Raw genomic sequence first — 25,132 nt, forward strand, 5'->3', positions numbered from 1 at the left:
TCTTAACGATAATATTCATAATGAAATAAGTATCCCCGAAAAAAAAAATATTTTTGTTCACGTTATTTAAAAGTTGTAGATTGTCGAATGTTCCAGGGTATTTTGTTCAAATTATAGCTAAAATCTAGATGATAATTGACAAAATAAAATTTAAAAATAGTTTATATGTATGTGATTGTTTATCTTTTAGGTAGAAATGGCATTTAAACAAACTTTATTCTAGCCAAAACATGGCTTTCAAAACAAATCTTTTAATCTTAGCTATATCTTGAGCATGGTACTCGGTTTAACTCGGTATCTTATGTTTTTAGCGACATAAAATCGATATCAGCCTTGTTATTTTTGCGAGGAAAAATGACAGATATACATAATACACAATGTAGTTCCCAACAGATTGTTATGTCTATTGGGAACTACATTGTGTCATTAGTTAGAAAAAGACCGAATAATTAAAACAATGAACCAAGTAAAACAGAGTACCGAGTCAAACATCGACTCCAGATTTAACACAAACCAACAAGCGTTTTCTATCATTGCATCTTGTTTCAGTGTCTGATGCTGTAATGATCGTAATCTAGATTATTTGAGCCATGTGTAGCTAAAACTGTCTATAAATAGTCTGAAAGGAATTTGCTACATTTCTTTAAGTAAAAAGATCGATAAGGTCTTAGAATAACATTTGTTTAAATGCGTTCAAAGAACCAATCCCTTTCTGCAGAATGTTGAATGAAACTTTTTTAAGCAACGAAAAAATGTAAAGCTCGTGAATTGCATTAAGTGCAGTCTGGCGTTTAAGCTCCCAATTAGTCTCAGTCACCCAGAACCTCCTTGTCTTCAACGTACGGAGGGTTTGGGACAGTTGTCAATATTTGACGAACAGTTCCATTGCCCGTGCGTAACCGGGAGTTTGGTTTTTATGCGTTGATTATCCAGTATCTGTCGCCAAGTCAAGTATGAGTTGAGCCCCTTCCCGCAATAAATCCCACAATTCTTGCATTAATATAAACAAACATGAATCGTGACAACGAATTGGGGTTAATTTTAACGAAAAACAAAGATATGGCACACGAAGAGAGAAATTTTACAATAAAACAAAATCAAGAGTGTTGGATATTGAACTGTCATTGCAATCAAATGGATTTTCTGAAATGGCATTCTTAAATTAATTTCATTGGCGCCAACATCTTGTTTTTAAGATAATGTTTATGATAATGTAAAAGACTGGTTAATCTAGCCAATCTCCCTTTATTCTGAATTAATGTTGACAACGTACCCAGACTAATATTCGTAGAATAGTTTTTCTGGATGATAGTGACCCGCTCCCAATATGTCCATGTTCATAGTTCTTGATGCCATGTAGCTTTACCTCCGTATAACTAGCAGAATAATCCCAACAATTCTGAATAATTTTCACCTGTAGAGTGTTTACAAGGTTCCAGCTAGAGTTCTCCCCGGTATGAGAGGTCGGAAAATATACCACCAACTTTGAAATTAATTGTGATGGACAGACACGTTAATGTAAAGGTGGATTTTCGGGCGTGTCTGTTTACAGGGTTTCAGTAGAGTTCTCCGCGTTATGAGCGGTCGGACAAACCTATCAACCTTGAAAATAACTGTGACGGACAGACAGGCGCACTGGTTGATGTCAATTATAAAAGCACAATTTCAGGCGTGTGTATTTACACACGATATCTGAAAAAGATTTTGCAGCACAATATATTACAGTATTTATTTAATAATATTTCAGTATTTTATGTAAACATCAAAGAACAGCTGGTATTTCTCCAGAAATTACTCGATGCAAATTCATTGAAAGAATTCTTAATTAAGATGCCAATGTAAACCAATTTGTATTACATCAGTAGTAAAGAATGATGTTTAATTAAGTTACTAAGTCTATAGTCGGGTTAATGTCAGAACATGATGTTTTATACAACCTTACAGCACTGAGTAAAACATATACAATAATATATATAACCACCTGGTGAAACAAAAAAACGAAATTTATATTATCTATATTATCCGTTACTCAGAATTACCTATTATTGATATTTCAAGGTCCATCTTGTATAGTTGCCTCTTCTGCACTTACAAGACGTCTATGACACATGGCAGCAATTCCTGATATTACTATGAAGAGAGATTATCTGAGCTGAGGGCAAAAAAGTTCATTTCTCCAACCCCACATCTGACAAAATATAGTAATGTTCATTACTGGATCTGGGCATTTTTTAGAGTTAAATCAGGTAGAGCTTTACAATAATCAGGGACATATAACAGTAACGCAGAGGGTCCCGTTGCCGTGCACATAAAAGAATCCTTCACCGTTGGAGTTAAATTGCTATCCTGGCACCAAATTCCCTCATAGCTCAGTACGTGCAGAGAAGTGTGACGTTAAACCAAATCAAATTGATTCGTTCCTGAAAGAAAATACCGTTATTTTAGTTATATATTATTCCAGAATGTAAGACCTCGCGGTCACACTGTTTTTAACCCCAACACCGTAAGACTGTATTAGTACAGTTATCACCCATTTAAAATGTGATGACATACCGATCGGCGGCCGATACGCTGGTCAACCATTATGTCCATACATCGTTCATAGCGAACTTACAATAGTTTTTGCTCTTCTGTCACCCGTAGTCGTGCTTTTCTAAGCTGAAACCATATTTCCAGGTCATTAACCACGACACTTACTTAGTAGGCGCAATGAGCAGAGGAAAACAAACAGATTCATTTTAAGTGAAGTCATATGTACAAGGAAACGAACCAATTCGGGTACCGAGTCAAACCTAAAGTCCTAAATAAAAACATGACAGACACCACTTAGATCTGGAGAAAAACAATTGCCATCTGTTGTTATTGTTGGTAACCGATTCCAGATTGAATTTTGAGAAATCTGGTGTTTTTGTTAACGAACACGCTATTTTCGTATTTATGTATGAACTTTGTGCACTGGTAAAAAGTATTTCTTAAAACATATTCGATCTGTTTTAATAATGTACGACCTATTTGCACTGATTAAGTTATATTTAGGGAAAGAGCTAGCGATCAATATGCTCTAAATAAAGTCTATTAACCTTTCTTTGCATACACAAATAGATGTTCCATCTAAAGCAGACCTCGTGTTGTTTTATTTACAGATACTTCTCATTATTTAATTATTACTTTAAAAACAAGAAACTAACAATCAATTTTTATTATTATAACTAAATTCCGCAGACATCTGCACAAAAAAGACTTTACTAGAATTACATAATATTGTAGCTACAAATTTTAAATTGTAAAATAAATGCACATATTGACTTAATTCATTTTAAACAATACATTAGTTAAGTCTGAATATTAAATACTAATAGACCAGACTATGGGCAAGGTCGTTGGGGAGAAGGGGGGGGGGGGTATCAACTCTGACTACGCCACTGATTTCGGGTGCAGATTCCTCAGAAAAAAGCTCTCAATACTTTAAAATATTGATGCTATAGATACAGAACCTCAAATGTTAATCGAAGAAAATATAGCACAAGTTCTATCCTAAAAACGGGATATTGAATGTGTACGTCAAAGAACAACCATTACAAGACTTCAAGTAAAGTTTAATAATACTTTTTGATCTCATAAATATATGCTATCAACAATTTTGTTATTTTTATTATAGCACATGATCTAACTATTCAAATTGTTGTGTTAAGTAGCAGAAAAGAGTAAACCATTGCCCATTTTCTCTTAGCCGTGTACGTAAATACAAATTGTTAAAATATTGTTATTATTATTTAGAATTATATAATTCGGATACCGAGATTTACAAAATTTATACAATTTTGCATAAATTCGCGTAATGATATACATCCCGGAAATACCGTAAAATCATTAAAGGTAATTAATTAATTAAAATGACATCCATGGTGATTAAGGGATGAGTCCAGGGTATAAAAGACTGGTCAATTTGTACGTCGTTAGCATATCTTCTCGTGGTATCCTCATATCTACTCTACAAAGGTAAGCCTGTTTTACGAACTGGATTTATTAGGCATAAATATTGCACAGTCGCTGAACGTGATTGCAATTTCATGTTAATCGTATCATTCAAGAACGTTTATTCAATGTATAGTGTTAATTTTACTAAGGTTATTGGACAAAACATGGTTTACCACGATTTATCCAATCTACACCTTCTTTTAGTTATAATATATGGATGGCGCAGTCGATGAACGTGGTTGCATTTTCATGTTAATCATATCATTCAAGAAACAATTATTCAATGTATAGCCTTATTTTTAGTTAGGTTATTGGACAAAACATGATTTACCACGATTAATCTAATCTCAGCTTCCTTTAGTTATAAAATATGGCGGGTGTCGTGTACAGGTTAGGGTATCTTTGCTGATTCTAGAACATCGGATACAGTTTAAACAGCTCACATACCTAACATATTGTGTTTATACTTTTAACAACAGTTGCCCCTTTGGATCTTTATTACGAATCGCACTTTAGGAAATTGTTTACACTGTTATGCGCACATTTAATTGGTTTAATGTATCTAGGGTTTCGTAATTAAAATTACATTCTTTTACATTCAGATGATGAAGTTGGTCGTTGTTGCTGTTGCCTGCTTGGTGGCCAGTTCTATGGCTGTCCCTATGGGAGGTCTGGGAATGTATGGGGCAGGCCTAGGAATGTACGGAGGTGCGTTAGGAATGTTCGGTGCCGGATACGGAATGGGAATGTACAATCCCTTGATGGGCGCTGGCATGTACGGGATGGGATACCCTATGATTGCCGCATCTATGTACAATCCCATGTACAGTATGTATCCAGGTATGATTGGCGGTTTAGGTATGTCCGGTATGTATCCAGGTATGATGGGCGGTTTGGGAGCTATGTATGGAATGGGAATGGGACAACAGAATACCATGACACCAGCTGGTAAGGAACTATTTCTTTTAAAATAAGTTTTCAGTTGATGCTTGTCCTTTTAGGACCTGTTCACATTGGTAATTAACAGAACATAGACATATCTATTTACGTTTTGTTTATACCATCGTTGGTTGTTGTATTCTTTAAAAATAGTGTACGTCTACAAATTAGTCATTTTAGTAAATTTCGAAATCCCATCCGTGATTCTGTACTATACGAATCAAGTCCAAAAGGTAAATACGAGAATTCTTTGATATTAAATGAATATATAACAATGGGCAATCAAGTTAGCCCTCGAAAAAACGAGATCTGGTGGACAAATTGGTTGTGCACATAAAATATCCCTCTGAAGTTGGAATTCGAGTACGAGTAGGTGGAAAGGCCACTGCCTATACCAAATGCTCCTCGAATAGCATACGTAACCAAATTGCAGTATGTTGGTCTCAAAATGACCGAAATATTGGTTTAACGAAATGCTGAACACTATTCCAATCAAACGTGTATTTAATGTGTTAGCCAATGTCTTACCCTTGAACATGTGTTTGTCGTTTAGCTTTGTAGCTTGTGTTTGTTGGTTGCGTGTGCAAGATTCCTCTTCATTTACTATTACTAACAAAAATGACATAAAAAGATGCCAAAAATGATTCAATAATGCTTTTGTCTTTCAGATCCCACCAACACTATCTAAAAGTTTGATGACGACTGACTTCGTCTGGAAAACTCTATTCATTAAAATGGATTTGGAAAAAAAATATTTTACGATAATAAAATAATTAAAGTTTTATGTAACATGCCACTGATCTAAGCAACAATGATTGGTGTACGTGTATACACACATCTTGCACATCTATAAGACATGATTTATTGGGGATTGGCAAGTGTACAGTTAAACATGATCTCGAAGTACGTATTGATATTGTAAACCCAGGTAGAAAGAAAAGAGACAGAGAAATGGGGTTTAACGTCCACTCGACACAAACCACGTCATTTCAGGACTAACATATGGTTCAATTTTATTTCAATAATTCGCTTGCGCGTAGGGGTCTTTAGCAGTGGGAGGACCTTACTCCTTGTCACGTACAATCGGGGAATCGAAAACACGCCAGTTGACTCAATGGCAGATCTTATGATGAGGTAGAAATAAAACATGTTTGATTACTTAGCCTATCCTGGAATATATAGATGATGTTGATGCACTATAATATGGACATTATCTGATTTATGAACTCTTACAAGCAGCAAACATCACCTGGAAACGAAATCGGGTTTACCGTCCTACTTTTCTGCATCGACTGGGCTAATGGTAACGGGATTACGCTATACAGTGTGCTACGGCCTACTCTTATGTTGAATTACAACTGCCACGGGTTCTTTTACAGCACCGCCAATGTGTACACGAGACCGGCTTTTTCGCCCCATCCGAACGATTATACGTTTTCCCTTACCAGGACCCTCTGTCCTGCATCACCAAAAAGTGGGCACCACGTCGGAAAATCCCGATGAACTTTATTATGCATTAAACCAATCAATCACACCATAGGCTACTTTTATGTCCACTCCAATTCTTGAAGGTACATAGAACTGTCAAGGAAATCGAAGGCGTGGTATGTTTAAAGTAGATTCAGTTTTGCTGGACCAAACATTTTGTTTCTCCATTCCGGTCCTCGAAATGGTTGATAATATACTATGGGCCTTATGTGCCTCTCTTACTTTAGCGTGAGTCTTAATGTATTCTAATATTAAAGGTAGAAGGGAACTAACCTTATGAATGAATGACAAATATTTTATTTACACGTGCACCAGACTGAGTCTTGGTATCATTGGGATTTGATATGACAATTGCTAAAGAAAATTGATGCATATGCTTATAGCCCTAAATACCAATTAACTTATTCATTTGACACTTATGCACTATGATGTTATGGCATAGATATTTTGAGAAATTGATAAAATTAATTGCATATGCCAAAGATTATTATTATCATGATTGAAGGTCATATTATCCTAGCCTTTCACAGATACAAGATGTCTGGAAATCTGCAACTGATTAATGCCAATAGTGACGATAACAGAAATATTGGATTATTTAAATTGGCAGCATTCCGGTTTCATCCATTCTCGTAAACGTATTGAATACCTGTCAATTTAAGACTAACATATGTTAATATTTGTTTTGTGTGTTAGCGAATTAATTCCAACTGTTACGGTTAATTCAAGTTCACTAACTTCCCACGTCTAAAATGAGAAACGATCAAAATCAGCTATTCTTCCTTCGAGCAGCCGTGCACCATGGATTCAAATTTTATTTTAATTGGGGTGTTTTCAGACAAATCATTGGGGAAGTGACATGTGAACAACTCCCCTTCAGGGTTCATATAATTGTTGTAATTATTTACAATCTGTACAGGAGGGATGGGTGGCCGAATGGTTTAACGCGTGCGATTTAGCTCATGAGGTCTGTCATTGTGTCATGTAGCGTGGTTTCGATTCTCAGTTTTTGTACGTGACATGGAATGTGGTTGCCTGTCCATCCGCGTGAGTTTTCAATTAGATCATTAGCTTGATCTCTATCCGATAACGTTTAGAGTTTTTAGGGCTTGACAGTTACAGTTATGTGCGTGGGTAATACTCTTCTTGGTTTATTTACTTTCATAGTGATCTTTTTAAAGGTTGTCCTGTCTTTTGGGCGGTTTTGAATTATAGTTAAGGCCACAATAGTGAAGATGTATAGGCAAATGTTGACTTTCAGACCACACACTAATCAAATGAATTATAGTTACAACACTCACGATTAAAGATATATTGTCAAAATGAACATTGGACTACATTGTACTAGAAATAACATCACTCATTTGTCCTGTGAAAATGTTCTTCACAGCCCCCATCTGTAGCGAATCTCTCTCTCCCTCGGTTATACAATATGTAGCCTTGTATCTTTTGTTCATCTTGATAATACAAATCTTAGTACATATTAGTAATACAATAGTGTAACATTATATCTTAGAACTCATCTTAATAATACAAAACATAGCACTATATATTTATTAGTTCATCTTAATATATAATTATGCATTATATAATTAGTTCATCTTAATAATACAAACAGATGCATTTATCTTAATTCATGTTACTAATACAAATTGTAGCATTATATCTTAATAACATTTTAATAATATAAAACGTATCATTTATTATCTTAGTTCTTCTTAATTACATGAAAGTATACATTTGACTCCAATAAGGTAACTCCATGGGTTTATATGGCATTGGGCTTAAAAACATATGTTATACTGGAACATTAACCAAACAGTACGGAATTAAAGAGTTAGCGAGGAAGCCGTGGATTTCCGAGAATGCTGATTGAAGTAGTTGGCACAGACCTGTCAGTTCACTGTGATATAATATGTAAATTAATATTAACAGTATTTTGACATGCTCAAAATAGAACAAATTGCTAAAAGTGCAGACTTTATCGGGTGCAAAGAGAGTTTGAATATGATAGAAGAGTTCACAAGACTATATTAGAAAACATCTTGATATTTGCATATGGGATATTAACTCAATTAAGTAAACTCGTTTGCTATAGCACCTGTTTTATGGAATAATCTACCATTTAGTTTAAGATGTTGTACATCTCTATATTCTTTTAAAAAACAACTTAAAACACATTTATTTAATCAGGCTTTTAACTGACTCTGTATATCGTTAACATGCCCATAATCTTGTTGTTTATGTGTGATTTACATTGTGACTTTGTAAAGTGCCCCTGAACATGTTATATGAAAGGGTGCACTATAAATATGCTGTAATAATAATAATAATAATAATATATATTTTAAAGTTAATTTTATCTTAAACCGGCTTGAGTCGACTGTCAGATCTCGTTTGCATTGGTGGAGAGGGGCGTGAATGATTTAACGCCTGCGCTTTAGATAATAGGGTCTGTCATTGGGTCAAGTGATGTGGTTTCGACTTCCCTCTTATACAGGATAAGGAGTAGGGTTGCCTTTCTACGAGTCCCCCTGTTTCCTTCCACTACTAAAGAACCCCTAAAAAACCCTCTGCGCAAGCGAATTATTGAAATAAAACTGAATCATAATATGTTAGTCCCGAAATGACCTAAGTTTTGTCAAGTGGACTTTAAACCCCATTTCTCCCGCTCTCTCAGTTACAATGAGAGAAGTCGCCCCACTCCTTTAGATTAAATATAATTTATTATGTAATACTTATTTTTACACACTGGACCCTTTGTTCTGAATGAGCTGTTCAAGTTACAGATCAAACTGTAATGTGTTCTTTTAGCACGTGTACAGGCGGTTATTTAAGGAAAAGTAGGTGTTCATATAGATGAACACCCCATCATACTTACCCGGTGATTGTGGAAAACAAACCATGCATTACAAATAAATACAAAAAAAGATAAATAAATGTAGTTAACAATAAATAAGGATTTATAGTTGGTGAAATAGTAACATTAGCTAGAAAACTCATCCAATGAACACCCCATCATACTAACCCGGTGATTGTGGAAAACAAACCATACATTACAAATAACAAGAAAGATAAATACAAAAAAAGATAAATAAATGTAGTTAACAATAAATAAATATTTTTTTAATGATTTATAGTTGGTGAAATAGTAACATTAGCTAGATATCTAATCCAATATTTTAAGGAAAAAATACACAAAACCTAGCGAACTGGGGTAAATTTATGTTTGGCCTTTTCTTAGATAAATTTAAAGTCAATCGGATATTCACTTTTGCCTCCATAGCGTGGACACCGGACGGACAGAGGGCGGGAGCGACGACAATATACGACACGTGGGCGTATAAAAAAGTGTCGAAAACTTGACATCGGCAAATAGGCTTAAAATACATTGTATCCGTATGCCAATCCAAATGGTAAATAAGCAATATGCATATGCAGATATAAACGTGCAATATTCAGGTTATTGAGCACCCCCCCCCCCCCCCTCAAAAAAAAAGAAATCTCTGAGTAAACAACAATATATCACGTACAAAATAATCTATTGATACCTGTTATAGCCGAATTGGTAAAGCGATTTGGGGTGATAAGAGGCATGTGATAAAATTGCGTCTCTGTCGTATCCGTCCATTTTCATTCACTCATTCAACTTCTTACACAAACAAAGTATCCAGTGGCAGTGCGTAAGCCAGTTACCGACCTCGACCTCGGTCGAACACCTCCAACGTTGTGCGTTCTGGGTGCACAACTTTGCACTAGTTCGGGTGTTCATCTATCTTGAAACCCTTTGTCTCAGTCGATAACCGTCACCGATTATTATATGTTTACTGAACAGGTGTGTATGAAACCGAAGAATGTAATTTCGTTATTTTCTTTTGCTTACGCCTTCTTGTTCCTTCATTAGAAAACACCTTGCTTCACGTGTGGTAGATTTATATGCACTTAGATCATTAGCTTGATAACGTTTAGGGTGTGTAGGGCTTGACAGTTACAGTTATGTGCGTGGGTAAGACTCGACTCGATTTATTTACTTCCATTGTGATTTTTTTAAGGGCTGCCATATCTTTTGTGCGGTTTTAAATTATAGTTAAAGCCACAATAGTCAAGATGTATAGGCAAATATTGGCTTTCAGGTCACACACTAATCAAAAGAATCATAGTTACAATACTCAAGATTAAAGTTGTATTGTCAAAACTAACATTGGACTACATCTCTCTCTCTCTCTCTCAGTCCCGTGGGGGTTTGCGTCGGACTCTCCGCTTTCCTCCTATCTCCAAATGCCCGTGTGCGCAGATGAATTATTGAAATAAATCTATGTACCATAATGATATTAATATGTTCTTTGGCAAAACATGAAACTTGTACTAACCAATGAATCGTTTCACATTCCCGTACCTGCACACCAACAATTTTATTTTATAAATCGACCCCGATGAAATGTCTCTTTAATCAAATGAGTTACCATATCAATAAAGAAGCCAGCTGTACTGTGTAGGTGTAACCTTTTACTACACTCAGGATCATCGTAACATAATATCTCTTGTTTAATGAGATTTAAAATTACGCCTCTTAAAACTAACGCGTCAATGTCGACTCAACCGTCTGGAATCTGTCAAAGATAATAATAATAGGCTATTCACATCACTTCTTTGCACTCAATAATAGACAAAAATGTTAAAAACACTTATATACATGGATATCGAAACGTAGCATGTTAATAAATTCAGAAGTAGTATAACCATATCAGTGTTTTTAATTTGTGAAATCTACTTCTATATGTCTTATAAGGATTAAGACAAAAATGTTATTTAAAATTGTAAGTAGCTATTATGACATCGATTTTTACGTACTTCATTTATGTGCCGTTAACGAAATTAAAATGCTATAAGACTCCGGTAATATAAAATAGGTTTTAAGACAATAAGGTTTTAAGACAATATGGCATAATTGTCCGCGATATCACCTCGGTGGAAGCGGACGTAAAATACAACTAACTAAGAAGAATATGACATAACCAAGGTCGTATACAGTGCAGCGGCTCATACATCCAAGATTTTACGGTGTTACCCCCACCCTACCCATTCTCATATGTCTTAAAGAATATTACGTTCCCAAGTCTTTCACGAATGAGTACTGAGCCGGATCTAATACGAAATTTGTACATGTATTTCACAAATTTGGGGCTGAAAAAGGGTGAAAGTTATTATGGGAGACGTGCCGTTTATTTATATTTTTTTTTACTTAGAGAAGGAATATTGATGATTTTGCATTAATTTAAATGTCTAATTTCATTTTTGTTTTGATTTGTTTTATAATGATACCTAAATACAAAACAGAAGAGGCCATAAGAAATGTTATGCACTGAGTGCCATCACAGTTGAATTCTGTCCTGCACGGAACGAACATCCGTGAAACTGCTACGAATTAAATAGCGTGAATTAATAGCATCCCCCATGGGGTGAAAACTTGGCACAGAGTATCACGAAAAATTCAGCTAAACGTTTTTATTGATTGGAAGTTAAAATTCTAGCTCTTAGCCAATGTAAAGATTGCATTCTAAAAATATTTTAATTTTAAGTTTTCGTGAATAAGAGATCCTGGCTTATTCCAATGAATTGGATGATAAGTATTTACGGTTAAGGTTAGGACAACCCACCCTTAAAATCATTTTTAGATGTTATTTAGTTAACCTGCCTTGTCATCAATAAATCTAATTTAACCATATGGGCGTTACGCAAACGGGCGTTACTTGTTACCAAAATTGTTTTCATCCATTTTTCATACAAAAAATATGCTCGCCTGTAGAAGTTGTGTGAATAATTAATGATGAAATATTACTAAGGCCACAACACTATGATTTTCTGTTCCTTGTCAGGTTATCCGTCCCACACAACTGACAAGGGGAAAACAAGCCGAAGAATCCCGAGGAATTTTCTCGGCTAATGCCGGTTCTAAGTGGTTTCCACGGCTCAATACAATGACTTACGCATCCAATTTTCGTGAGTTATACAATTTAATATTCGGGACCTAGAAATTGACACAAATGGGTCGCAATGCATATAATAATGTAATATGAGTGTATATAATCTGATTTACATTCGATCGCTTCTATTTTTACTCTGATTTCAAATCAATTATGTTCGGAGAACTACGCCAGGAGTCTCAATCGAATGGCCATTTCTAGCGTCTGGTTATTCCAGTCTACACCAATAGTATTTATTGTGCATGCTCTCCAGATACGAATATGAGGTCACCGTTTGACACGACTTGTGGAATATGTTTAGCCTAGTTCTTCGGGTCCCTTGTTACAAATGGTGCCAAAACGCAATATGGTACACGATTCGTGTACCAATTGTAAAATGTTTATTTTATCTCAAATATTGGATATCAGAAATAATAATAATAATAATAATAATAATAATAATATATGCATTTATATCGCGCTGACATTCACTACTGATAGTGCCCTGTGCGCTGGTTGTTCAATACTAATAGCAGATTTGAAAAAGAAAAGTTTTCAATTTAGTTTTGAATATGTTGAGACTTGAAGATGATTTAATGTCAAGAGGTAACTCATTCCATTTGGTGGCTGCAGCATATTGGAAGGATCGCATCCCATATGTCTTGGAGTACAATTGTGGAACTGTAAAAAGCATCAAATTTTGTGATCGAAGTTGGCGTTTTGGGTTGTAGAACGTGAGTAGTTCCTGAAGATATATTGGAGAGGTTCCATGAAAACACTTGTATGCAGTAGTCAAAATTTTGAAATTTATTCGGGCGGATACTGGTAGCCAGTGTAGCTCTCTTAATATCGGTGTAATATGATCAAACTTTTTAGTCCTGGTGACAATTCTTGCTGCCGTATTCTGAATATTTTGAAGCCGTTTAAGTTGTTCCTGATTTGAATTTGCCAGAAGTCCATTGCAGTACTAGTCGTGATAAGACAAGAGCACTTGTTAGCTTTTTGGTTGCGTCGGTGGTTAAACATTCACGTAGTTTACTGATGTTGCAGAGCCCATCCTTTCCCCGTAAGATCAATGTTGATATAAATTGACAAATAATTCGTGTTTTCAATGTCAAAGACTTTGGATGATATTGAGTTAGAGACTTAGCTACTTTAAAAGAATCAACACCCACCCCCTCTTATTGGGTCTAGTGTTTGTTCGTGGATTTTTAATAAATGGTGGCTATATTGCCTCCCCAAACCACGTATTCCGTCCTATAAATAGAACTTAGAAATCGGATTTCTATAATCTGGAACAAATTCCCATTGATTGCCAGTGTGGTATAGATCAAATATCACAAAATTATTTCCATCACTACCCAAAATACACCCAACATAAGGTTGGGTATTATTATGTCTAGACCATTCGTCTTATTATGTAACGATTCGTCACATATATTTATTGATAATCGGGATTTAATGGGGCATAACGATCATTAATAAAGCATCGTTTAATCCGGTACTAGTATGTGTTTATGATTCTGATGAGCGGCATTAAGATGCAGAAGAATGTACTATAAAACTCGCACCCCCAACCCAATCCCACTTAAAAAAGAATTAAAATTAAGGATGTGTCATTTGCATTTTTGCTAAAATAATAAAATTTCACACGGCTTGGATTCAATCTTATTTAAAACCGGCCTTATCAATTCTGGGGATCACGTGGTTAAGTGGGTAAGACGCTGGCTCGCTAGCCTGGAGGTCGGGTGTTCAATCCCTGCATTGGCCGAGAAAGTTCATCCAGATTTTCCGGCGTGGATCCCCCTTGTCAGTGATGCAGGAGGGAGGGCCTGACAAGGATAGCTGTCTAGTCCATCGGATGAGACGAAAAACCGAGGTCCCGTGTATACATTGGAATGCACGTAAAAGATCCCTTGGCAGTTGGAATTCGATATAAGAGTAGGCGATAGTGCCGCTGTCCAGGCAAAATTTCCCTCATAGCACACTGTATGGCGTATGCCCGTCTTCATTAGTCCAGCATAGGAGCAGAACAGTAGGACGTTAAACCCCATTTCATTTCGAACACAACAAAATGGCGGCGGGCTTATTACATAACCAGTAGCATAGAACGGATTTGAAAATTTGTTTGACCGAGATTCCTATTAGAGACTCATCTATCACAGATGAAAGAGATTCCTTTTGCGCTAAAACAGTGTTTCTCAAACTTTTTTTGCCAACGGCACACCTTGGAACACATGATAAAATAGCGACACACCTGGCTAAATATATATGAAAAATATTTGAATTTTGCAAAATAAAAACATGGCAAGTCATAGACGGCATACAACCCTAGACACACACTAGTCATAGACACACAGAATGACTCAAACTAAATAAAGAAAAACACAGCCATGAACATATTTTATTGCAGTGTTTCGAATATCAGACAGCTGGCTTCTTTAGTGAAAAATTTTCTTAGTGTGCCGTCGAAAATTTCGCGGCATACTTAGGAAGATCTCGCGGCACACTGGTTGAGAATCACTGCGCTAAAACAACCGAATGGTACTTTAATATATATAAAAGGAAGACGATTTCAGCTTGAAACTTATGAAAACAGTTTATACATGTATATATGTTCCTTGTTACGGAGTTGATGTTATGCACTGTGATATATTTATGTGGTATACAATTATTTTGAGTTGACGCAAAAAATAAAACGAGGGCATTTTGTTGTGCCCTCTTCATCCTTTCTTTAAAAATATGTCGATGGATTCACCTATTTCCTATTATAAGAAGACACAATAGCCTCCATTGTATTCAGAATTTAAATTATTTAAACATCTAAGATATATAATATGCTTATCTGTTCTGCGTGGCTGCATTTAAATTTTCACAATGTAATAATTCACGAATTAGGATTTGTATGACAATTTAAAAAAAACATACCCATGACAAGGTGAATGGATGTCAATAACGGTCATGAAATATAACTGTTATTATTTTACAATGATTCAGTTTAACACTAAAAAAAAATACCAAAAGAAGAATATAACTAACTCTAAAACCAGTGTGGCGCCATATTTTTTCTTAAATGTCATCGAGAAATTGGTGGATGAACTTTGATTCGCCCATTTTAATATTTAACCCGACTCTCAAAAACATGTTTAATGTCATAAACAATTCAACCCGATTAACTCATGCCACGGGACAATGAGTTCAAAGCTGTTGGGGTCAAAAAAAATAGATTCAGTGTTTTGAGCTACATTATGTTTCAAGAAAAGAATTTAGGATAAATTATTCATTAAAAAGGAGTAAGGATTATAACATACTATCGTTTATTATCCATCAATATCAACATATCATATTTATATACAAACGATCGAGAAGTAAACGGAGCTTTGTGTTAACAACATATGGAATGAATCGATAATGTTTTAAGATTGGAGATTATTTATACATAAGTTTAAATATAATGTTCTTCCTATATAAACATGTATTTATTGAAGAGTTCGTCCGCTAAAAAAACACCTTGTCTCTGATATGGAGTGGGGCATAGCTGTCCACTAAAAATACAATACACGCTACAAGAAAACAGCCCGAGCAATACAAAATGCCAAAGTGGATAGTAAATCCAAATTATCTCGTCAGTTTCAGACAATGGATCCCTGGCCACCCGTGTACTCGTTGGCGTGCACGTAAATGAAAAACTGACCGATGGGATTTGACAAAGAGTAGACGGAAACGCTACTGTCTCGACAAAATATCCTTAGCACGCCGCATGTCACATGCCCGTCTTCATGAGTTGGTGCAGAAAAGTAGAACATGAAATGAAATGGGGTTTAAAGCCCTACCTTACTGCACAAAACGGGTTTTGGGACCAGGATCTGGTCCCCATGCGCTACTCATCTTGTTGCTCTTTTCGTTATTATCTACTTATTCTTCTCCTTTCTCTCCTCGGGGACGAGGGTCGTCGTAAACAGCATTAGGCTACGCCAATTTAATTATGATCGACATGAAGTTTGGCATGCTTCTTCCTTAGATAATTGCGCATTTTTGATTTGACGTCACAATTCCAAAATATCTGTGACGCCGTCATACTCTGTTCGTGGTCAAAACCCTATATAGTGCATTCGTCCTGGTCCGTTGTACCCCCGTTCATTTTTTTTGCAATATAACGCCTCCATTCTTCGTCCCATCCTAACCGTTAGACACCAAGATCGAAATTTCTGGGCTGTGAGGTCCCAGAAAAGTTAATGCTAAACCCCAAAATCATTACATTATTTCTCGTCTTTTTGGATTGATCCTGATAATACAAAGCGGTTTAATTAATGGTAATACCAATAACAGTAACCTAAAACGACATATCAAATCTAAATCATTAATGCTAATCAATATTTTCCGGTATTTACAATAGTTCATTTTTTTTTATTTTTAAAGAAATAACTATAGATAATGATGGTTGAATGTCTCTTTAAAGACAATGTATGAAAATGAAAGATTTTATCATACATGAATTGTTTACTTCATCATATTTCATCAGAATATAAAAATAACATTATGGGTTTATAATCCTCAAAGGGCGATAAAAATCATTTGGTGTCAATATCAGTAATATAGATATATTAACGTTAAGGAGACCCTAAAGATACGGACCGGTTAACCTCATATCATACTATCTTCTGAGATGTTATCGCAATACAAGAAGTTTTGAATTCGCAACTATATCGGTTCTTATCATTAGAGTACAATTTGTATTGGGCAGACCTTTTTCAGAGTTAGCCCACACCCTAGATTCTTTTCCCCGAATTGTTCTTTATCAAGAATATAGCTACACTTGTCTTATTACTAGATTATCGAGTCTGACAATGTCTGACATCAATCATATGGACACAGATCACTAAAGATTTCCCAATTGACTCCAATGTTAATTCTCGTATCTTAGACCGGCTCTTACTTTTTCCCAAATTTTCGTTGGGTAGAACGCTTTTTACCACAGATGGAGCAACATGTGGCAACCACTTGCCCAAAAGCACGTATGAGGTTCTTCATGAAAAACTTGAGATACACTAGAGACAAATAAACATGCAATTTCAGGCCCTACATTTCAACCTAACCAACCTCTCAACTCTTGTATCCTTCCGCATCAAAATTATGAATATTCACCAAAACCTGGCAGAAAATGTATTTTCAAACCCTTTTCCTCGATTCTACACCAAAAAGTCAACAAAAATCGCCATGCAAAAAGGGGGAAAAAGGAAAAGGGAGAGGAAGACTAAAAATAGCTTTGGTCCTTGTTTCGTGGGTGACGGCGTAGGAATATTTGGTGATCTGTGTCCATATGCCTGGTCTGTCACTTCCGCAATGGTTGTTTAATAGTGGGTCTCTTCGTAACATGTCGAGTTTGTTGCTAAATTAAATGGTCACCTCTAATCCGTGATCATATAGTCTGGCGGTGCAGTCGTTACATCGCTCAGGGGCCTATGAAGACCAAGGAAAGGGGGATGTGCATGAATATATTTACGTCGGCATGTACGGTATTCGTGTCCTCGGTGCACTTTTCAGGGATAAAGTTACCCTTGCACAAATTTGGGAGGGGGGCACAACATTTCTTTCTTGGTGGCCCTTGGGTATGCAAATCGTAGTCATGGAGACAACTTACACAATCTAAACGTACATGAACATCTGTAGGGAAATGAAATAGAGTTTAAAGTCTTATTAGACAGAGCCAGAAGGCAGTGGTATAGTCAAGACGATGTTCATTCCCATGGCATTTTTAATTCGATATAGGTGCTGATTTCCGGGTAAAATGAGCCCTCATAGCCACCGTATGGCGTATGCCCGCCTTCATTAGCCCAGTCTGAGCAGAACAGTGTGACGTTAAACCCCGTTTCATTTCATTTTTCTATTATCATCTGATATGTATTACACGAAGTCGTCGTTCAGATCACGTGAACTTATTCACTAATCAATTCATCTGTATGAATATACATCGCTGCGCATTTTGTTAAATTATGGGACAGTGGGTATGAGAATGATTCTGGGTCGTTGATTGGTTATCGCCATTTGAAAAACGGGTGCAATATAAAGGATGAATTCTGTAAAAATAAGATCAAAGTAAACGAAACGAATTTGTAATCTAATTTAAATTATTGAGTTTTTTTATAACATTAGCAGCTCCATGTGGTGTTATCTCGAAATATATATATATATATATATATATCTGATATAATGTTTTATAAAATAGCAAATCTAATATAACAGATCTCACGCGGCACGTCAATTGCATAACATTAAGCGTGTCAGTGTCACTCAAATCGGACCACCTGAGTTTTCACCAAAAAAAAAAATCTGATGCATCATCTAATTTATCTCTTACCATTACCAGGAGTTTTATTAATAGATAGATTGTGGTGAGCAATTTACCTACATCAATTACTTTATAAGATTAAAGGAGAAATCGCAGATATATTCAGTGAATAAAAATGGTTTTATTCTAATCACCAACAACTTTCTGAAGGTCTGTCCAAATAAATACCAACATACATTAAATACGAATACGAAAGGGTGCGGAATGATAACTTCGCGTCAGACATTCGGTATTTTGAGGTTTTCAGCCGGTAAATACACCTTGTGTCTGAATAAGTAACAACATCCAACTGGCAGGTGAGGTTGGCAACGAGCTTCTTAACTTCCATCTATCTGAATAAACCTCCTTTAACTCAGATATTTGCGGCGTGATAATTTTCAGCTATACTTCAGATTTTGTTGGGTGTTTTTAAGTGAGAATACCATTTGAAAAAGTTTTCAACCGGAATCATGATTAACTTTACACCGATGACATAGGTGATTGCGTGTCATTGACAAGAAATGCCTATAGCTGACGGGCTCGGTGAGCGCTTGCCTTTCCGTCCTGGTGCCTGTTTCACGAAATCTTAACTAAAGATAAAATCCAAATTTCAGTAGATACTTCAATTTTCATTGGCTAAACACTAAAATCAACCTAATATTATCCAATCAAAGTACTAAAATTTGGATTTTATCTTAGTTAAAATTTCGTGAAACAGGCCCCAGGTGTTGACCGAGAAAGATCCTCGAGATTTTTCAGCATGTTTTCCACATGTCAGTGGTGCCGGACGGAGGACCTGACAAGGGACAGCGGCGCATAAAAGGCCCCTTGCCAATTCGAATTCGGCGAAGGGCAGGCGAAACGACACCATCCGGGCAAACTGTCCTTAATAGCAAACTGTATGGTGTATGTCCATCTTCAGTAGGATGTTTGGTTCATTTCATTTCCTAAAGCTCACATTGATTCCTTGTGCAATCACAATATTCATTTTGTAACAAATCTACGTGTTATTTATTTTATCTTGAGTTTAGTTCTTAGTTTGAGGACTGAGTTGGCATACAGCTATATACGGTGGCGTCCAGCAGACTCGAGCTCATATCATCTATACTATCAACGTGTGCGCACGGAAACATATTTAGCAAGTCAGATAGTTTGTCGGCGATTGATTGTCTGTATATATATATAGAGCAGATATAGAAGACAAAACATCTGGACAATTTATCAAGCTGTATAAGTATGCGTTCGAAACGGAAATTCGCTTACAAATTATCCTTTGTGTACACAGGTACGCCTTATATCTGTTCTGTAAAGTTGTGGATAGAACGACTTGACATATAAAATTTTAGTAATCGCCATTATGATATTGTCTACGGATCTATTTAATCCAGTCTAATGACGAGTGTCGGACGCGAGTCAAGTTATATTTATTCTTCCAGAACAACGGTGATAGAATTGAAATAGAATGAGGTTTAAGGTCCTAATGTTCTTCCCCGACTGTGCTAAGGAAGACGGGCATATGTCATTTAGTGTGCTATGGGGGAAATTTTGCCAAGACAGCGGTGCGCTACGGCCTACTTTTATATCGAATTCCAACTGCCAATGGATCTTTTACTTGCACGCCAATGTGTCTAAGGGGCCTCGGTTTTTGTCCGGTCACTATACGTTATCCCTTGCCATGCCCCCTGCCAAGTACCACTGATAAGGGGGAACCACACCGGAAAATCCCGTCAAATTTTCTCGCCCAACGCAGGGACCTCCAGGTCAGCGAGCCAATGTATTACTCACAGACTCCCCCAACCCCACCCACGCCATATATGTATTTGAGGTATGTATTAATGTCATACTTAACAAACACGAAATACGTTAACATTAATACGGGTCGTTTTTGTCGTGAACAAGTGGTAGAAAATGGTATTATAATTAAATACAAATATACAAACATATACAAGAAGAAGTACAGAATATTCTATTAAGAAATGAGTAAAATGCAACTGGAAAATTGATTAACTCTTTACAGTTCTATTAGCCATAAATTAATAAACTCGTTACTGTAGCAACCCCTTCATATTAAAAATAACGGTATTATGATCATTAAGCCATTGACCATAACACCAATTCACAGACCCACCCATTCCTCTTACGTTTCTCAATGTTTAAATATAGAAAGTCCCAAGATATTTTAGCGTGGAAGACTGGTATGATGCCAAACTAGTTAATCATTAGCCACATGTTTTTGAGATGATAATTTATAAGTAATAACATATTATAAGTAACAGTAGTCATACAGAGAATACAAAAGAAAACAAACTTGCTAAGATTTGTCTTACATCTTTATACATGTGATAATAGTTCATTTTCATAAAAATGGTTGCCAGCAAACTTGGCAATCATCCACCGACATGGTTTGATATTTTAGTTACATTATTTAGAATTGAAAGAGGATAACATAGAATGGAAACGAGTTTAAAGTGCTGCCAACACTATATAGTCATTTTTGGACACGGAATTGGGCCCGAACGTTACTCATCTTGCAGTTGTTCGTGTTGCTATTATTCTAATTGGGGCAATGCTTTTCGAAAAAGCCCAAGACTCCGCTAATTCAAGTACGATCAACATGAAACTTGGCACGCTTTATCCGGCTTCGAATGTTAATATGACGTCACGATTCCAAAGTGAAGCGGTGAGGTTATGCTCGGTATCCCAAGTGGTCTTATTCCGTTCCACTCCACTAACCCCTGTGTCATCCATGGGGGAGACACGTATTCAAATTGTCTGCCTTTGATAATTGTGCTATTTTTATCGACCGATATGCTTGATAGCATAACGACTTGCCACAGCCTGTTTCGACCGGCTTAAAAACATCTTTCCCGTCAAAAATGTTATAGCACATCTTTTTGTGTGTATGTCACTTCTTTTAAATTACATTTCTTGCAAACTTTCTTGTAATCGAGCGAAGTAGCCGTCATAGTGTTGTGAACGTAAACAATGAGGCTAAGACCGGTTTGTTAACTGTTTTTGATTGGTTCGTAGAATCAAGCTACGATCAAGGGTACATAATTTGAATACGTGACTACCCCATGTATGAAACCGGGTAATAGTGGAGTAGAACGGAATGAAACCACTTCTAGTTAAACAAAATCCAGTGATTTCCAGTTTGCATTTTATTATTGGATGAGACGAAGGGTGTATTTTCTATGGATGTTAGAAAAATGTTCATATTTCTAGCACATCTTATATTGCTCGAAGTCTTTGTATTTTAATATAAAAGGTCTATTTTCCACCGTTAATGGAATATCGTCCTCATGTTAATGCTTGGTAAGGTTGGTTCATATACAGTGGTTTAATTTACAATAACAAATAGTTTGATCAGCCTAAATTGCCTGTCGTACTGTAGACATGTAATCAAACAAAAACACAGACAAATCTAAATCCAGAAGTCGCGTATTACAAAGTCAAATAACATTTCACGAAGCCTTTAAGGGTAAACGTGATATTCAGTTTATTATTCAGTTACAATTGTAGATACAAAGTGGAAGCAATGGTTTCGTTGCCAAAACCCGATGAATAAGTTAGATCCAGATCAACGAATTTACTTAGACAGTGGTTCTGAAATAGTTCCTTTAGGAATGGTCTCTGATCGGTCGCCTGTCCGCTGACCGTTCATATCCGTCCCTTTCAAGGTACAATATGAAAATACCGCTCTTCCCCAAATTTTTAATAGTTCAACACTATTTTCAAGTCGAATTTTGCAATTAAAGAAACATGCTTCGTTTTGGCGAAAAATAAAGAATGACGGTGAAAAATATAACGGATTCCAAAATAGCCTTATAGAACAGAGGTGGGAAAGGGCAGTATTTTCATATTGCGGCGCTCGATCAGAGCCCGTTCCTAAAGGAATTAGTTTTTGAATGGCTTCCGGGAGTGATAACTCCTCCAGTCTATTTAAATTTCCACACACACTTGGATTCACCTTATACTTTGACGCCTTGTTTTTCGTTAGAAAATACCTAACCTATAAACTCTACCACTTGGCGTTACCGTTCTAGTTTTGGAAATTTTAAATTTTCTTTGCGATCAGATGCTACAGTATCGATATACATAACGATAATACGATGTTAGTGTGATTTGAGTAATATTGTCAATCCAAATTTCATAATGTGTAAATCAGACATACTGTAAATCATATCCCGAATAATTAATTATTCAGTAATTATACAGATCATGTGTATTAATGATAATAGCAACATATAGTTATTATTACATAATTATCGATATCCAATGGCGAATATACCCAAAACCACATTCTGAAACACAGTGAGGATTATAAACGGAAAAGCTATTTGTTGGGCATATCGCCATTTGCAAGGTGTTTTTATATACTTCATGCATTATTTACAAGTTACATATGTAATCAATATCTTCATTACCCCAATAATGGTATAATTAATACAAAGCAGAAAAAAAGTGGACTGGCGTCATGGAAATTGCTCCAAGTCAAAACATTGATATTGTTTTTGAATGGGGCGAGATTTGAACGACAGAGCTAGAACAATAAACATTTATTACTTCTGTTATTATAAGTCTTATTTACACCCGCACACTGCCAAGAATCAAGTGGTAATTTAACATTCTTGGAATGGGATCTTTTTATATCAAGAAAATGAGTGCTAGACTTCCTTCGATCGAATAAACTGTGCAATAGCTTAGACCCGGATCGTTTCGGGTTTTTTTCATATGCTGTACGTCTTTAACATCTAACATGTTTTCTTTGTTGTCGGATCAAGCGAAAAGTCTTGATAAATCAAAAGGTATGCTTACAGAGTTGTATATAGTCGAGAATCAATGGAACGGGTATGGGGCGGGGGGGGGGGGGGGCTCGCTAACCTGGAGGTCCCGTGTTCGATCCCTGCATTGACCGACAGAGGGCGTGGCAAGGGACGACGTATAGCGTACATGTAAAAGATCCATTGACATTTGGAATTCGGTATAGGAATAGGCCATAACGTCACTGTCCAGACAAGCCCGTTAGATCGTTAAACCTCGTGGATTATCTCCCTGGTTGTAGTTTGTATTCATTTTGAGTTAAGTCTGTATGACCACATGTCCGGGATTGTACAGTGCAATGGACGTTTGTGGCCGACTTTCTTTTACTTAATTAAAAAAAAAACGGAACGAAATTTATTGTTTTGTATACTAATTAGATTAGGTCTCAGGGGTGGTGGTAGAGTAGAGGATCGTGGCGCACCAGCAAATGGGTTCCTTTTGACGTAGTGAACAAACATTAAAATGGTACTATAACAATGTCGCGACGATATTAGAATACCGCAGTATTTTCAAATTGAAGCAGCATATTTTGTTGTACATACCCAGATCCATTTTACTTATATACATGCAAAGTAAACTAACCATTTAGTGAGGTGTACTATTTTGGATCACCAAGTGCAGCTACTAAAAAGTTTACCATACCGAAAATTTGTGTTTCTTAGCTAACAAAAGATTTTGCTAACGCGCAATTTCAAAGTGAAAGAAATGTTTCTTAAATAAGAATACGATTTTTCACAGCCTGTTTTCGCTGTGCATTTTATATCTGCATTTCACGGAATTGTTTTCTGTGTTTTTACTTTTGGCAACACGAAGAGTTAAACGATTTCTTCATAAAACATTGCTAAGTGAATACTGATGCTTATTTATTATGTTTTACAAATCTATGGAAGATGGTCGTTTGCAATACTGGTATATAGAGATATTTGTTGTTCTATGCAAATGTGGTTAAATATACATTATGCAAGAGCTAAATCTTTCTATTGCAGGTTTTTCTTTAGGCATGAAATGTTATATAAACTATTAATTAGACATTTATTAACATTACAAGACCATAATCAACTCGCGATGCCATCTGATGCTTCCGATTTTCATTCGGTTTAAATCCGATCAACCGTTCAACAACCATTGATGATTAACGCAAAACTGGATAATAGAGACTTTTTTTATTTTCTTCACAACGGCAACAATGACATTCGAGGCTACAAGGTTTTTAAAATGAGTATTTCTCGGCTTGGACTGAAGTAATTTGACTGAAATTTTCAGAATATTCCCGTTACATTATCTATAATTTAACTATTATAGTGAGAACTAACAGATCTTCATCTAATCTTCCATAATGTATCTTTAATGTTCCTCGCTATTGGTGACCGTTTGTAATTTTTGATTCAAGCCGAGACTGGTCGTTGTGTTTCTCCTCTTCAGGGGGTGGAGGTGGTGATGGGGATTTGGGGGAAGGAGGGTTATCTATTAGGACGAAGTCCACAAAAGGCATGTTAAGCTTTCGCATAACTATTATATTGTGCTCTATTGCGCAAGATCGTGAGGGATGGACCACAACCCCGTCCACAAACTAAACATCCCCGGTAAAGGGTAAGTGGTTAAGGGATACGTG

General features: G+C 36.1%; 1 long non-coding RNA gene across 1 annotated transcript in view; it reads left to right on the forward strand.

Annotated features, from left to right (window-relative positions):
* LOC126823486 (uncharacterized) overlaps nucleotides 1–6,725 on the forward strand; it is a 54,568-nt gene extending 47,843 nt beyond the window's left edge. The window contains exons 2-3 of the long non-coding RNA XR_007681179.2: nucleotides 4,581–4,926; nucleotides 5,586–6,725. This is a non-coding gene — a long non-coding RNA (uncharacterized LOC126823486). The remainder of the gene's footprint in view (nucleotides 1–4,580; nucleotides 4,927–5,585) is intronic.
* The last annotated feature ends 18,407 nt before the right edge of the window (nucleotides 6,726–25,132 follow it).

This window comes from Patella vulgata, chromosome 6 (genome assembly GCF_932274485.2).
Source record: "Patella vulgata chromosome 6, xgPatVulg1.2, whole genome shotgun sequence".
NCBI classification, from domain to species: domain Eukaryota; kingdom Metazoa; phylum Mollusca; class Gastropoda; family Patellidae; genus Patella; species Patella vulgata.